The sequence below is a fragment of the Mus caroli genome, unplaced genomic scaffold (genome assembly GCF_978045245.1).
Source record: "Mus caroli unplaced genomic scaffold, Mus_caroli_1 scaffold_1, whole genome shotgun sequence".
In the NCBI taxonomy this organism is placed as follows: domain Eukaryota; kingdom Metazoa; phylum Chordata; class Mammalia; order Rodentia; family Muridae; genus Mus; species Mus caroli.
In genome coordinates this window covers 108,831,094-108,846,122 of record NW_028227256.1, presented here as the reverse complement: position 1 = coordinate 108,846,122, position 15,029 = coordinate 108,831,094, and the positions used below count along the sequence as shown (strand labels likewise).

Sequence of the window (15,029 nt, the reverse complement as noted above, 5' to 3'; positions counted from 1 at the left end):
CTTTCTGGCTAATATCCACTTATTAGTGAGTAAATACCATGCATGTCCTTTTGGGTCTGAGTTACCTCACTCAGGATGATATTTTCTAGTTCCGTCCATTTGCCTACAAAACTCAGGATGTACTCATTCTTAATAGCTGAGTAGTATTCTATTGTGTAAATGCCACATTTTTTGTATCCATTCTTCTGTCATGGGACATCTAGGTTGTTTCCAGCTTCTGGCTATCACAAATAAGGCTGCTATGAACATAGTAGAACAGGTGCCCCTATGGCATGGTGGGGCATCTTTTGGGTATATTCCCAAGAGTGGTATAGCTGAGTTTTTAGGTAGATCTATTTCCGATTTTCTGAGGAAACTCCACATTGATTTCCAGAGTGGTTGTACCAGTTTGAATTCCCACCAGCAATGGAGAGTGTTCCTCTTTCTCCACATTTCTTTAAGTGCCTCTCAGTCATTTGAGATTCCTCTGTTGTAAATTCTCTGTTTCGTTCTATGTTCTATATCCCATGTGTTAATTGAGCTGTTTGTTTGTTTGATGGTTAGCTTCTTGAGTTCTTAATATATACTGGATATTAGCCCTCTATTGGATGTGGGGTTAGTGAAGATTTTTTCCCCAATCTTTAGGTTGCTGGTTTGTCCTATTGAATGAGTCTTTTGTCTTCCAGAAGCTTTTCAGTTTCATGAGGTCCCATTTATCAATTCTTTATCTTAGAGCCTGAGCTATTGGAGTTTGGTTCAGGAAATTTTGTCCCGTGTCAATGAGTTTGAGGCTCTTTACCATTTTCTCTTCTATTAGATTCTGTGTATCTGGTTTGTGTTGAGGACCTAGATCCACTGGGACATTAGCTTTGTGCAAAGTGACATATATGGATGTATTTTCATTTTTCTACATACAGACAGCCAGATAGACCAGCACCATTTATTAAATATGCTTTCTTTTTTCCATTGTATTTTTTGTCTTCTTTGTCAGAGATCAAGTCTCCCTATTCTTCCTGTGTGTGTGTTTCTCCATATTCAATTCTATTACATTGATCAACCTGTCTGTCTCTGTACCAATACCATGCAGTGTTTATCACTATTGCCCTGTAGTACAGCTTGAGGACAGGGATGGTGATTCCCCCAGAAGTTCTTTTATTGTTAAGAAATGTTTTTGAGGTCCCGTGTCTGACAATTCCTGATGGCTGGTGTTCCTTGCTAAAGAGATCTGAGGGTTGGACAATGCTTATGTTGGAAACCCTCACAGACTCTCAGACTGTGATATTTCGAAGGACGAAGTAAAGGTGAGGGCCGCATCACCCTTTCTCTATGTTAGAGCAGTTTGTGTGCAGGGTGGCAATGCATTACTGGCTCCCTTCTGAATTTTTTATTTTCCAGAGAAAATGACCAACAAGTCTTCATAGGTCAAATACTTTGGCAGATATCTTCAAGTCCCAAATAGAAGTTCCAAACATCTATCAATTGGTTCTCACCCAGTGTGCAGGTATCCCCTCTCCAGACCCAGTCCCTTGGAGCTGATGTAAAGCAATTGGCTTGAGCCTGCAAAATTGGTAGTTGCTATCAGGTGCCTGGTTATTCCTCGATTTCTGCCTGCGATTAGTGTATGATTGTTTTAAATCCAAGAGTATCTATCAGCAACTGGAAGACACTTGCAGACAGTGTGCAGCCATTGGCTGGTGCTAGGGTCATCTCTCCACCAGCGGGCAGTGAATGGTGAAAAGGGAACTATGAGGGAAAAAGCTGTGATGTGAGCACATGACCTTTGGAACCATTTTTATCAAGAAAGAATCTAATTTAACTGAAGAAGGGGGACGAGGAGAGATGGAGGCGAGGACCCAATAGTTTCCTATGTCCAGGACTACCAGAGCCGCCTGAGGTGCCATGTTTCAGAACAGATGAAGACAGTAGGTAAAGAGAAATTGAGGACGTTTACAGATCACAGAGATAGTCCGATGACAAAGAAAGCATTAACCTGCCTTTGAGGTGACTAAAGGCCTTGGCAGCCTGCTTCTGCTCCAACCAGCAATGAATTGTGACTCATTCTTGCTGGCCTTGTCTCAAATCAGCTACCTGTTGGACAATTTAACCAAGAAAAGCTATCGAGCCAGCTGGCAGAAAATACAGCACATTATGAATCAGCACGGTCCTGAGGCAGACAGGCATTTATTATGCTGCCTATTTTCACATGTGGATTTCAGTGGCAATGGTAAAAGCAGTGGCAAAGATTTCCATATGATAGTTTCTGATTCAGGAGTGTGCCTCACTGATTACAAAGCCAAATTTTATCTCGAGATTATCATATGCCATTGATAATCCATTGCATTACCAGATGAGTGTAAAGCCTGCACCCCTTTTATTTGCCCGGTTGAGTAAAGTTTTCAAGTTAAGTAAAGTACAAGAGGTAATTTTTGGTCTTGCCCTTTTGAATTCTTCTAGTCCAGATCTCAGGGATTTTGCTGTTCATTTTACCAAACAAAAGCTTCCAGATTGTTTTAGTCAGGGTTCTCTAGAGTCACACAATTTATGGGTAGTCTCTATATAGTAAGGGAATTGTTCATGACTTACAATTTGTAGTCCAACTTCCAACAATGGTCAGCAGCAGCTGTGAATGGAAGTTCAAGGACCTAGCAGTTGCTCAGTCCCACAAGGCAAGCAAGTGAGGAAGAGAGAGTGAATCTTTCTTCTTCCAATGCCCTTATGTAAGTCTCCAGCAGAAGATATAGACCAGATTAAAGGTGTGTGCCACCACCCTTTAATCCAAGATGATCTTGAACTCAGAGATCTCCCTGTATTAATCTTCTGGAATTCATAACCACTATGCCTCAAGATCTCTATGCCAAGATCTAGGTCAGAAACTTGTATCTCCCAGCCTCCAGATTAAGATCACTGGTGAGCATTCCAATTCTGGACTGTAGTTCATTCCTGATATAGTGAAATTGACTAGCCACTATACAGATATTCTGCATTCTTACATTGACACAGATGTCAGTCGAAATCAAAAAGGTGACTTTCAAGATATGTCAACAGAGGTCGTACACCTCCTACTATCCCATATCCTCTTTGGACAGAAGGGAGCCTTAGGAGTTGGACAGGAACAGATAGACTCTTTTCTTAATACATAACACAGAGATTTTCCCCAAGAGTGTTGTCCTGTGGTGCTGACACCACTTTTATACCCTGAAAAAAGTGGGACATTCTAATGGACAGATTGTTCTTGATTCTGGAGGGATAGCTGAAACCATAATGGAGAGCTCGCTGGCTGACTTCATGTAAGAAGTGGGCTATGGCTTTGGGCAAATATTGAAGAATGTCGCAATATAATCAGTTTGGTATTTGGGAGGTCACAGCTACCCAGGTTGCCAGGGTTTTGGGAATGATGGCTTGGACTCATTCAAGATTAATGTATGGTATTCTATTTCAGAGTATCCCTGCTCCTGGCAGTGAGATCTTGAGTGATGGAAAAGATAAAAGCAGGAGGGCACAAGCTCACACGTCGAATATATAGGTCTTGATTGATGTACTTAAAGAACTGAATCCAAGTTTGAATTTCAAGGAAGTGACTTATGAAATGGACCATCCTGGATTTCAAATTTGTGACAGCAAACACCTTCACAATGTCGTTTATGGAATCCAGAGGTGTCTTAGCCTGGAACATTTTCCAGTAAATTTTATATATAGACCTTGGAAACATTCAAAAGGACAGCTCCAGTATTCCTTGATAAACCCAGAACTCTTCTGTTTTGCTGACTCTCCCTGTCACACTGTTGCTACTGATATTTTGAAAGCACCACCAGAGGATTACAGTCAAGAAATTACCACATGGAAAAGCTTGAATTTGATTGAATCTCTGCTGAGGCTTGCAGAGGTTGGGCAGTATGAGCATGTGAAGCGACTCTTCAGCTTCCCTATCAAACACTGTGCAGACATGTTGGTAGTTGCCTTAGTTCAAATCAACACCTCCTGACACATCCTCTGTCATGTACTCATCTCTACGTTGATGCCAATTTTCCTTGAAAACCATCCCAACTCTGCCATTATTTTGCACTATGCATGGCTTGGGCAGGGACAGTCTCCATCAATTCGCTGACTTATAATGCATGCAATGGCAGAATGGTACATGAGAGGGGAGCAGTATGACCAGGCAAAATTTTCTCAAAAACTTGATGTGGCCCAGGACTATCCTCACCATGGTAGCCAATTGAAGTAATGCAAAGAATAAGCCAGGCAGACACCACCTGGAGTTATGCCAAAAGGTCACCCTCCTAGTACTAGCAACTTAGATGCTATTTCTCCTGTTCAGATTGACCCTCTTGCTGGAATGGCATCTCTTAGTGTAGGTGGTTCAGCTGCCCCTCACACACAGAGCATACAGTTTTGTCCTGCAAATTTGGGTTCTATATTCAGTACCTCTCAGTCACCAGAAAAAAAGCATTTCTACCACTTTCAACCCCAAATCAAACAACTACCTTCAATCCCATTGGAGGACTTTCATCACAGCTTCCAGTAGATGGTCTTGGCACAGGAAGCCAGACTGTCATAGGAACTGGGTCCCTTGGACTCCTGCAGTGAACAATAATCCTTTTGTATGGAGGAAACTGCTCACCTCTGGACTCAAACAGACTACATTCCAGGAGAGTAAAATGAAACCTTTCAACGTGTCTCTCAGGTGTGACCAGAGGCAAATCAACATGTTAGTAAAGAAATAGATGATGAAGCAAACAGCTATTTCCAGCTAATATAGAATTACCCACCACATCCAACCATGTCTGTTGACGAGGTAGTAGATATGCTACAGAGATTTAAAAACTCTAATATAAAAGTGAGTGAGAAGTATTTAACTGTATTTAACTGAGGAACTTATTTGAATAACATCATTTTCCCCTCAGTACCCTGATAAAGAATTATATATAAGTGTGTGCTTGTTTGGAGGCATAGTTGAAAAAGGACTGGTCACTTACATGGTATTGGGTCCAGTCCTCCAATATGTTCTTGAAGCCTTACAGAAAACTTTTGGATCCAAATATTATTTTGGTATTGCTGCACGAAATAGATTTAAAAATAGATTCAAAGACTATCCTTAGTATTGTCAGCACCTGGCATCTCTCAGTCAGTTTATGCAGTTTCCACATCATTTGCAGGAGTACATTGAGTATGGACAACAGTTTCAAGATCCTCCTGTGATAACTCAGGGCTCCATCACTACCCCTGAAAGTATTAAACTGGCTCTGGCCCAGGCTCAGGCCCAGGTTCCAGCAAAAACTCTTCTTCTGGATCAGGTTAACACAATGGTAACCACCTGAACCACCACCACTTTTCCTAAAGCAGTTACAGTCACCAAGCCAATGGGAGTCAGCTTTAAGAAAGATGTGCCACTTTCTATAAATACAATAAATATTGATGCATTGCTTGTGGTCACTGATCAAACTGAGAGGATTGTGGGGCCCTCAGAAAATATTCAAGAGAAAGTTGCTTTTATTTCAACAATATCTCACAGTCAAATATGAAATACAAAGCCAAAGAGTTTAAAGAAACTTAAGTGAGAATTTATACCTTGGGTTTTCCAGTATCTAATTATGAAAAGTCAGTATTGAGCCAAACTTTCATAGCCTGTATTCAAACTTTCTTGATACATTGAGGAATCCTGAATTTAACAAGATGGTTCTGAATGAAACCTACAGAAACATTGAAGTGCTTCTGACTTCTGATGAAGCTGTGGACAATTTCTTAGATCATTCTTTGCTGAAGAACTTAGGACATTGGTTAGGAATGATCACATTAGCTAAAAATAAACCCATCTTACACACAGACTTGAATATGACATCTTTTCTGTTAGAGGCTTATGTTAAAGGACAACTAGAGCTGCTTTATGTAGTGATCTTGTTGCCAAAGATCTAGAGTTCAGCATTCATAGTCTGGATTTTAGACCACCAAACCTCTGGACAATGGCAATTACGAATGGATTAGCTGAGCTGCACCAGGAGCATGACTTAAACTTGAAGTCTGAGATTGAAGTGCTCTGTAAGAACCTTGCATTAGACATCAATGAGCTCAAACCTGGAAATTGGTTGAAAGATAGAGATCATCTGAAGAAGTTAAATGAACAACTCTCTGCTCCAAGGAAAGATGTCAAACAGCCAGAAGAGCTTCCTGCCATTACAACAACAACGTCTACAACACCAGCTACCAGTACTACATGTACTGCCACCGTTCCACCACAGCTACCAAGACATCAATGTCTATTTTCTAGCAAGCCTGGAACCTCAGATTACTCTAAACCCTACATTCCCTTTATTTCAAGCCAAGCTACATTTGAAGCAGTGTGTGTGGCAAGCAACTGCATGAGCTGTCCAGGAGCTAGACCATCCTGTGTTGAACTGGTCAAATAAGATTGCTATGACTACGTGTGAACAGATAGTCAGAAAGGACTTTGCCCTGGATTCTGAGGTGTCTAGAATGAGAATAGCAGCTCTTCCCATGATGCAGAACTTGACAGCTGGAATTGCTCAGATTACTTGCTAGGAACCTTTACTGATGAGCATATCTACTGATCTAAAAATAGTTTTGCCTCAGCCCTTTGTACTGCATCCACACAACAAAGGGAAATGATGGACCAGGCCCCTGTTCAGTTAGCTCATGGCAATTGTGAATTAGCTTGTTGTTTTAGTCAGAAAACTGCAGTGGAGAAAGCAGGCCCTGAGATGGACAAGGGATTGAGAACTGAATTTGAGCTGAGGAAACATGTGAGGCAAGAAGGACATAGATACTGTGATCCTATTGTATTAACTTATCAAGTAGAACGGATGCCAGAGCAGATCAGGCTAAAAGTTGGTGGTATGAGCCCCAAATAGCTAGCAGTCTATGAAAAGACTGCATGAAATGTCCCTGGCTTCTTACCTAAAAATGACTTAAGTCAATCTACAAGGTTTTTTCGCTCAGCCCATGAAGCAATCTTGGGCAACAGATGATGTAGCTCGTATTTATAAGTGTATTACAGAACTGTTGCAGCACCTACATGCCATTCCACCAACTTTGGCCGTGAATTCTTAAGCCCAGTCTATCCAAAGTCTTTTAGAGGTTGTAGTATTGTCTCGGAATTCTCAGGATGTGATACTGCTCTTGGATTGCTACAGAAAGCTGTAGAAGACTTATTAGATGCCACAAATGCTGCTGATGCTGACTTACGGCTGCGATACAAAGAACCCCACCTGTTGTTATTGAAAAGCTCTGTAGGATGGCAGGGCAAATGGATCTCCATGGTGCAGCAAACAAATCACAAGGGGCCTAATTGAATGTCAGTATGAATATAAATATAGTGTGGAGGCTGTGAAGTTAATTCAAAATCATTTGGTTAACATACAGAAATATGACCTGTATCTTGCTCAGTTGATGGAGAATGGCTTGAACTACATGGCTGTGGCATTTTGCTATGCAACTGGTAAAAATTCTGCTAGTGGATGAAAGGAGTGTTGCCTGAATTTCTGAGGCAGATCTGTTCCATACTATTGAAATTTTCAGGAGAATTAAATGCTCATTCCTGAGTCAAGGCACCAGGAGGATTGGCACAACTGATGGAAGTACTGAGATCCAACCATGGAGCAATGATTGTTCATTCTCATGGAGGCCATAACATTTTGGTGCATTCTGGGATCTCTCAAGCCTCAGAATATAATGACCCTCCAGGACTGAGGAAGAAGTCAGAGTATCTTCTGAGAGAATGGGTGAATCTACAACATTCAGCAGCAGTTAGCTGTGACTGTACCAAACCATCCTCTGCATTTGTTCGACAGATAAAGCTTTTGGAAAGAAAGAAGCACCCACAAGGAATACTTAAAACTGATGACCTCATAACAAGGATTTTTCATCTTTTCACTGAAATGTACGTCGAAATCAGTTACCTTGCTCAGGTGGGATAGCAGCACAATCCTGCTGCTAACCCTGCCTTGATCTAGGCCAAGTGCTACCACAACCTGGCTGCCTTTGTCTGCCTCACTGCTCTGTAAGTGAAGCACTCTGGGAAGGTCATCAACATCACAAGGATCAACCTGCTCAATAAGGTTCTCAGTATAGTAGTGGGAGTTTTTCTACAGGATCAGGATGTTTAGCAGAGTAAGTTTTAGCAAGTTCCCTACCATAGGATTTTTATCATGCTGTTGTTCTGTTGGAGCTCAGTGCACTTGAGCATGTGTTGGAAACCATTAATTTCTAGACTCTGCAATACATTCCACATCTTGAGGCCTACTAAAGCTCCTAGCTTTGTCTATGCTTGGCTTGAATTTATCTCCCATTGGATCTGGAATCCAATGTGCAAGAATGCTGGCACATATGCCACAGCAGAAGGGGTAGCCTATGTATGCACAGCTGTTGATTGATTTATTCAAATATTTAACACCTTTCCTTAGAAATGTGGAACTCAGTAAACTTACACAAATCTTCTACAAGGTACTCTTAAGAGTGCTGCTAGTTCTTTTGTATGATTTCCTAGAGTTCTTTTTTTTTATTATTATCATTATGCGTTCTGTGATGTGTTCCTCCCTAATTGTATCGAGTTAAGAAATTTGATCTTGAGTGCCTTTCCAAGGAATATGAAGCTCCCAGACCCATTTACTCCAAATCTGAAGGTGGCCATGTTAAGCAAAATTAACACTGCACCTCTGGCTCTCACCAATTTCACTGAAGTGATGCAACCTCAGTTCAAAAAAGATTTGGATTCCTATCTTAAAACTCAATCATTGATTACTTTTCTGTCTGTTCTGCATAGTAACCTACAGGTATCTAATGAGCCTGGCAATCGTTACAACCTTCAGCTTATTAATGCATTGGTGTTCTATGTGGGGGCTCAAGGTATCACACACATCCACAACAAGGGCAGCGCATCTTCAATGAGCACCATTACCCACTCAGCACACATGGACATCTTCCAAAATCTGGTTGTGACCCTAAATACTGAGAACTGGTATCTCTTCTTAAATGCAATTGCAAGTGAGCTGAGGTAACCAAACAGACACATTCACTGCTTCAGCTACACCATGTTGTACATTTTGCCAAGGCAAGCACTGAGGCAATCCTGAAACAGATCACAAGAGTTCTCTTGGAATGGTTAGTTGTAAATAGGCCACATCCTTGGGGTCTTCTTATCACCTTCATTGAGCTGATTAAAAACCCAGCATTTCAGTTCTGGAACTAGGAATTTTTACACTGTTTGACAGAGATTGAAAAGTTATTTCAATTTACTGCACAGTGTTGCCTGGTACAGAAGCAGGCTCAGCAAATGATGAAGGGGACTGGTGCCAGTTAGATGAACTATGTATATCCTTGCAGAGACATCAGCCTTGGACTGTCTGAACCAAGTTCATAAACTGAAGAATCCTTTCAGATCTTCCTGACTTTCCTAGCCCTTTGGTTCTCAGGGATCTGGCCCACCAACTGCTGGGGTCAGTCTCCTGTCTATCTGGGAAAGTTACAAGTTTAAATGCATTGTTTTTTACTCTTGGCCAAAATTTAGAACATGCTGTGAATATCATTTTGAAAAGGAAAAACATGTTTTTGCTACTCTGAACTTTTTGCTTTTCCGGATGATTTTGAGAATTTCTCTTTCTAACTCTAGGAAGAATTGAGTTGGAATTTGGATAGGGATTGCATTGAATCTGTACATTGACTTTGGTAAAATGGCCAGTTTTACTACCTTAATTCTGCCAATCCGTGAGCATGGGAGACCTCTCCATTTTCTGAGATCTACTTCAATTTCTTTATTGAGAGATTTGAAGTTATTGTCATACAGATCTTTCACTTGTTTGGTTAGAGTTATCACAAGGTATTTTATAATATCTGTGGCTATCGTGCAGGGAGTTTTCCCCCTAATTTCTTTCTCAGTCTGTGTATCATTTCTACAAAGGAAGGCTACTGATTTATTTGAATTACTTTTATATCCGGCCACTTTGCTGAAGTTGTTTATCAGCTGGAGAAGTTCTTGAGTAGAATTTTTGGGATCGCTTGTGTATGGTGTTGTATCATCTGCAATTAGTTATATATTTAATTCTTCTTTGTCAATTTGTACCCCCTTCATCTCTGCTTGTTGTCTTATTGTTCCAACTAGAACTTCAAGTACTATACTGAATAGATATGGGGAGAGTGGGCATCCTTGTTTTGTTCCTGATTTTAGTGGGATTGCTCCAAGTATCTCTCCATTTAATTTGATATTGGCTGTTAATTTGCTTTTATTATGTTTAGGAATGGGCCTTGAATTCCTGATCTCTTCAATATTCTTAACATGAAGGAGTGCTGCTGAAGGACATCATTCCTGTACCCTCTCATGTAATGCCAAGACTTGAAAACCTGCTTGAGGCTTTTTCCTTTATAAACCACCTTCACTTAAACCCTGGGGACTCACTTTCTTTCCTGTTCTATCAGGAAGGTTGGTGGTCCAAGCTTCAGATTGAATAAAGACCCTTTTGTGATTACAGCAGGTTTTAATTCCTGGTGGTCTCTTTGGAGATTTTACAATCTGGGCACAACATTTGGTACATTGGCCGGGAGCTCCCAGACTTCCAGAACCACCCCTCCACAACCCCACCCAGAAGGTCTGACACTGGCTGGGTTAGTGTCTGTGTGCTTTGTGCATTGTCTGTGTATGTTCTTGCTTTTAGCTTATTTTGGTTTTTGTTGTTGTTGTTGTTATTTTGTTTTGTTTTGTTTTTTAAGCCTCGAGGTGTCTATATAGGCTGCAAGGTGTGGCTACACTGGAGGGTTATACTCTTCAGCGTTAGGAAGATATCCCTGACTCCAGGGTGGATGAGGTATCCACCTGTCAGTTTCTTTCAGTTTGTGAAGCAAGAATCTGTGAAACTGTAAGTCTGAGTCCTTTGAAAAATGTTTGTATTCAGTTGTTGAGAGGCTATTTTGTGCCTGTCTATTCTGTTTCTTGTGCTGTTTGGACTTGTATTGGACTATGATAGACGCCATGGGACAGGCTGTTTCTCACCTTATTCTTACTCTGACTCATTTTAAGGAAACTAGGCCTAAGGGGCACTTCTTACAACTTGGAGTGGCAATCTTTTGATATTAGATGGCCACCTGATGGGGACCTTTTATCTCCCCAGGGTGTCAGCAGTAGAAAATAAAGTGTTTCAAAGGTCTCCCTCTTTTCCCCTGCTAAAACTTCTTTGTCAACAGGAATGGACACAAGGTGACAAGAAACAACTTGAGCAGAGCCAATCAGCTCCATCCTTCTTGCTGACATCAGCTTTAAGGCTGGAGAGTAGCTCAAAGGTTAAGAGCACTAACCTGTCTTCCAGAGATCCTGAGTTCAATTCCCAGCAACCATTTGCTGATTTCCTTTTTTGTCAGGAATGGCTCCATGTTTTATGGTTCACACAAGCTTATTGCCCTCTTTCCCTTCCCCTCTGCCAAGTACAGGCACAGTGGACACTGATATCCAGGGCCCCTAAAAGGTCTAAGGCTGGGGCCTCCTGAGACCCTAACCAGGATTTCCTTAAATTTAAAGGTGAGTTCCCAGAGAGCAGGGCTCCATGCCTGGACCAACTAAGCAGGAGAGGACCCAATTGGGCAGATGTATCCCTCACCGGGGCTTCAAAAGACTCCTGGTCACTCATTTTGTTCAGTAAATGGCTATTTTTCTTGTCAGGAGAAGTGCTTGCTCCCTGTCTGAACTGATATGGTCTCTGAGTTATAAAGAGAAGGTTTTCATTGACACTATGCTGACACACTCAGCCCACTGAGAAGCAACAACCACTCTCTTCCATGTGCCTTATGACACTTAGTACAGATACCTATCCTCCCTCCTCACAGACAGGAAATTGATAAAAGTCCAGCGACATTTCTTGAATGGATCATAAAGACTGTATGTGTAAGGCTATCCACACACAGACCCTGAGAAAGGAGAGAATTCTAGCATGGTAGCCCTGGCTTTCATTAATTAGTTAGTGCCAGACATTAAGAAGACTTTACAGATTCAAAAAGATTAATAGAGAAGTCATTGAGAGTTCTAGTAAAAGTTGCAGATAGAGTTCAGAAGAGTAAAGATTAAGACAAGAAAGAAATTAAAGAGAGATTTGGTTAGAGTCTTTCTATCCAACAAAGCCTCAAATCCAAGAGAAAAGAAATTCAAAGCTTCAATAGAATGCTGGAAAAGGAGTGCTTAAAGGGGTCTTACAAACTCTAGCACCATGGAAATGGCTGGAGGCTTATTTATCAAAAAACAAACAAAAACAAACAAACAAACAAAAAACTGGATCCTGTGGCAGCAGGATGGATGGCCACCTTCCCTGTGTATTATTTTAGCCACAACCCTATTGACTAAAGATGCAGATAAATTAACTTTGGGACAAAATTTGATTGTGACTATCACCCCCATGGAATTTAAGGGGTATTCAAGTAGTCTTCTGATTGATGGCTCAGTAATGACTACATGATTCTTTATCAGACTCTACTAATCAACCCTGGCTGAGTTATTTTCCAACTGCCTGTTTTCCTGAGCCTTGCAACTCTTCTACCCAATCCTGACTTAGACTGTCCACTCCATCAGTGGTTCTCGCTCAGATACATAGGGCACAACCTGACTTGAGATACTCTCCTCTGTCAGAGATAGAGCAGACCTTGTTTAGGGACAGAAGCAGCTTCATCCATGAGGGTCAAAGGAGAGCAGGAGCAGCAGAGACTACAAAAAAGGAGGTACTCTATACTAAGTCTCTTAATCCAGGCACTTCAGCTCAAAGGGCCAAGATAATAACATTAACACAGGTGCTCATCATGGGAAAATGATTGGCTGTTAACATCTCTGCAGAGACAGTCAGATATGCATTTACAACTGATCATGTGCAAGGAGCCATTTACCAGGAAAGAGAGCTCCTAACAAGCAGAAAGAAGAACTGTCAAAAATAAAGATAAAATTCTACAGGACACCAAAACGGAACCAATGGATAGAGTTAACAACTTGGCTGAAAAGGCTGCTAAGAAAGTAGTCGTAAAGAAAACAGTCATCTCTAGACTGGCCACTGTCCTACCCGAACCACCCAGAGCAACTGATATATATATATGATATATATATATTTTGTTGTGTCCTTGATATATATATATATATATATGATATATATATATGAAAAAAACAATTAAATGGTCTGGTGGCGAACAATTGAAGGAATGCTAATATTACCTACCTCTTTAAAAAGCACTGTTCTCAGAAAGATACACAGAGTCACATAAAAATAAAGTGAATGACACAGTGAGACAATCTAAGGTGACTTTCAAGGATATACACAACACTCTTGAGGATATAGTGACAAACTTTAAAGCTTTCCAGCTGACTAATACTCCCAGCAACGCCAAATATCCAAATTCCTGACTTTGAGTTAAGAGACTGCAGGCCTACTGGGAAAATTGATTTTACAGAGATCAGGCAGGGAAGATATGGCTATAAATATCTGCTGGTATTTGTAGACATTTTCTCCAGACGGATGAAAATATTTCCAATAAGGACTGAGACTTCAAAGGTAGTAGCCATAGGTAGTTGCTGGAGGATATCTAACCCAGGTATGGATTCCCTCATATAATAGGGTCAGACAATGGACCAGAATTTGTGTCCAAGGTAAGTCAAGATGTAACAAAATTTACTGGGGCATATTAGAAATTACATTGTACATACTGACCCCAAAGTTCAGGGCAGATTTAAAAAAAAATCAATGACATTAAAAGAGACCTTAACTAAATTAGCCTTAGAGACTTGTGGAGACTGGATGATGCTTTGCCCTATATCAGGTGAGAAATTCTCCTTGCCAGATGAGACTAACCCTCTTAGAACCACACAAATTTCAAATAGGAGACTGTGTCTACATGAAAAAATTTCTCTGGGACATGCTGGAGCCCAGGTGGAAAAGATCTTTCCTCATTCTGCTGACCAGGCTGACTGCCATTAAAGCAGACAAGATTGCTGCCTGGGTTCACAAGAGACCAGCTAATCCCCTCTCCCTAGAAGAAGATCACCTGACTTCACAGCCACTGCAGACATAGAATGTTCAAAGGGCCACCAGTCCTTAGAAGTTAAAATTAACCTAGTCCTGAGCCTACTGTTTTTGTTAACTGTGTATACTGAGGCCCCTAACTCACATCAGCCTTTTGACCTGATCTAGGTAATTAAAAATCCTGAGAGTGACTATCATGCCCAACTAGCCTGTAGAAAAAAGTCACTTGGGACACCCTGGTTCCCAGATTTGACTTTTGATTTGTGTCAGCTGACTGATAACTCATGGCCTGACATTTAACAGACTTTCCAGAGTTTACCACCTGTATTAGTCAAGGTTCTCTAGAGTCACAGAACTTATGGATAGTCTCTATATAGTAAAGGAATTTATTGATGTCTTACAGTCTGAAGCCCAATTCCCAACAATGGTTCAGTCATAGCTGTGAATGGAAGTCCTAAGGTCTAGCAGTTACTCAATCTCACACAGCAAGCAGGCGAAGGAGCAAGGGCCAGACTCCCTTCTTCTAATGTCCTTATATGGTCTCCAGCAGAAGGTGTAGCCCAGATTAAAGGTGTGTTCCACCACACCTTTAATCCCGGATGACCTTGAACTCAGAGATTTAATTTTCTGGAATCCATAGCCACTATGGCTCAAGATCTCCATACCAAGATCCAGATCAGAAACTTCTTATCTCTAAGCCTCCAGATAAGGTTCACTGGTGAGCCTTCCAATTCTGGATTGTAGTTCATTCCAAATATAATCAAGTTGACAACCAGGAATAGCCACTACACCACCTCTTGTTGGTTATGTTATAATGCTAGACCCTCCTTTTATAAAGACATTGGGTTAATAGCTAGATGTAATAGACCCGAAAGGGACAGTACATATATATGGTCACAGAAAGATCCAGCTTTAACACTGCAAACTATTTCAGGGCAAGGTATCTGCCTGGGGAAGGTCCCTCTATCACATCAGCACGTTTGCAATTGAAAAATACCCACTGTTCATTCTGAACAGATTATTCCCCCTGAAAATACATGGTGGGTTTGTTCAACGGGA

At 41.1% G+C, this 15,029-nt stretch overlaps 2 pseudogenes; both read left to right on the top strand.

Annotated features, from left to right (window-relative positions):
• Positions 1-2,022: 2,022 nt before the first annotated feature.
• LOC110295912 (CCR4-NOT transcription complex subunit 1-like) lies at positions 2,023-9,292 on the top strand (annotated as a pseudogene).
• Positions 9,293-11,441: 2,149 nt separating this feature from the next.
• Positions 11,442-11,643, top strand: LOC147006106 (Nuclear RNase P; annotated as a pseudogene).
• The last annotated feature ends 3,386 nt before the right edge of the window (positions 11,644-15,029 follow it).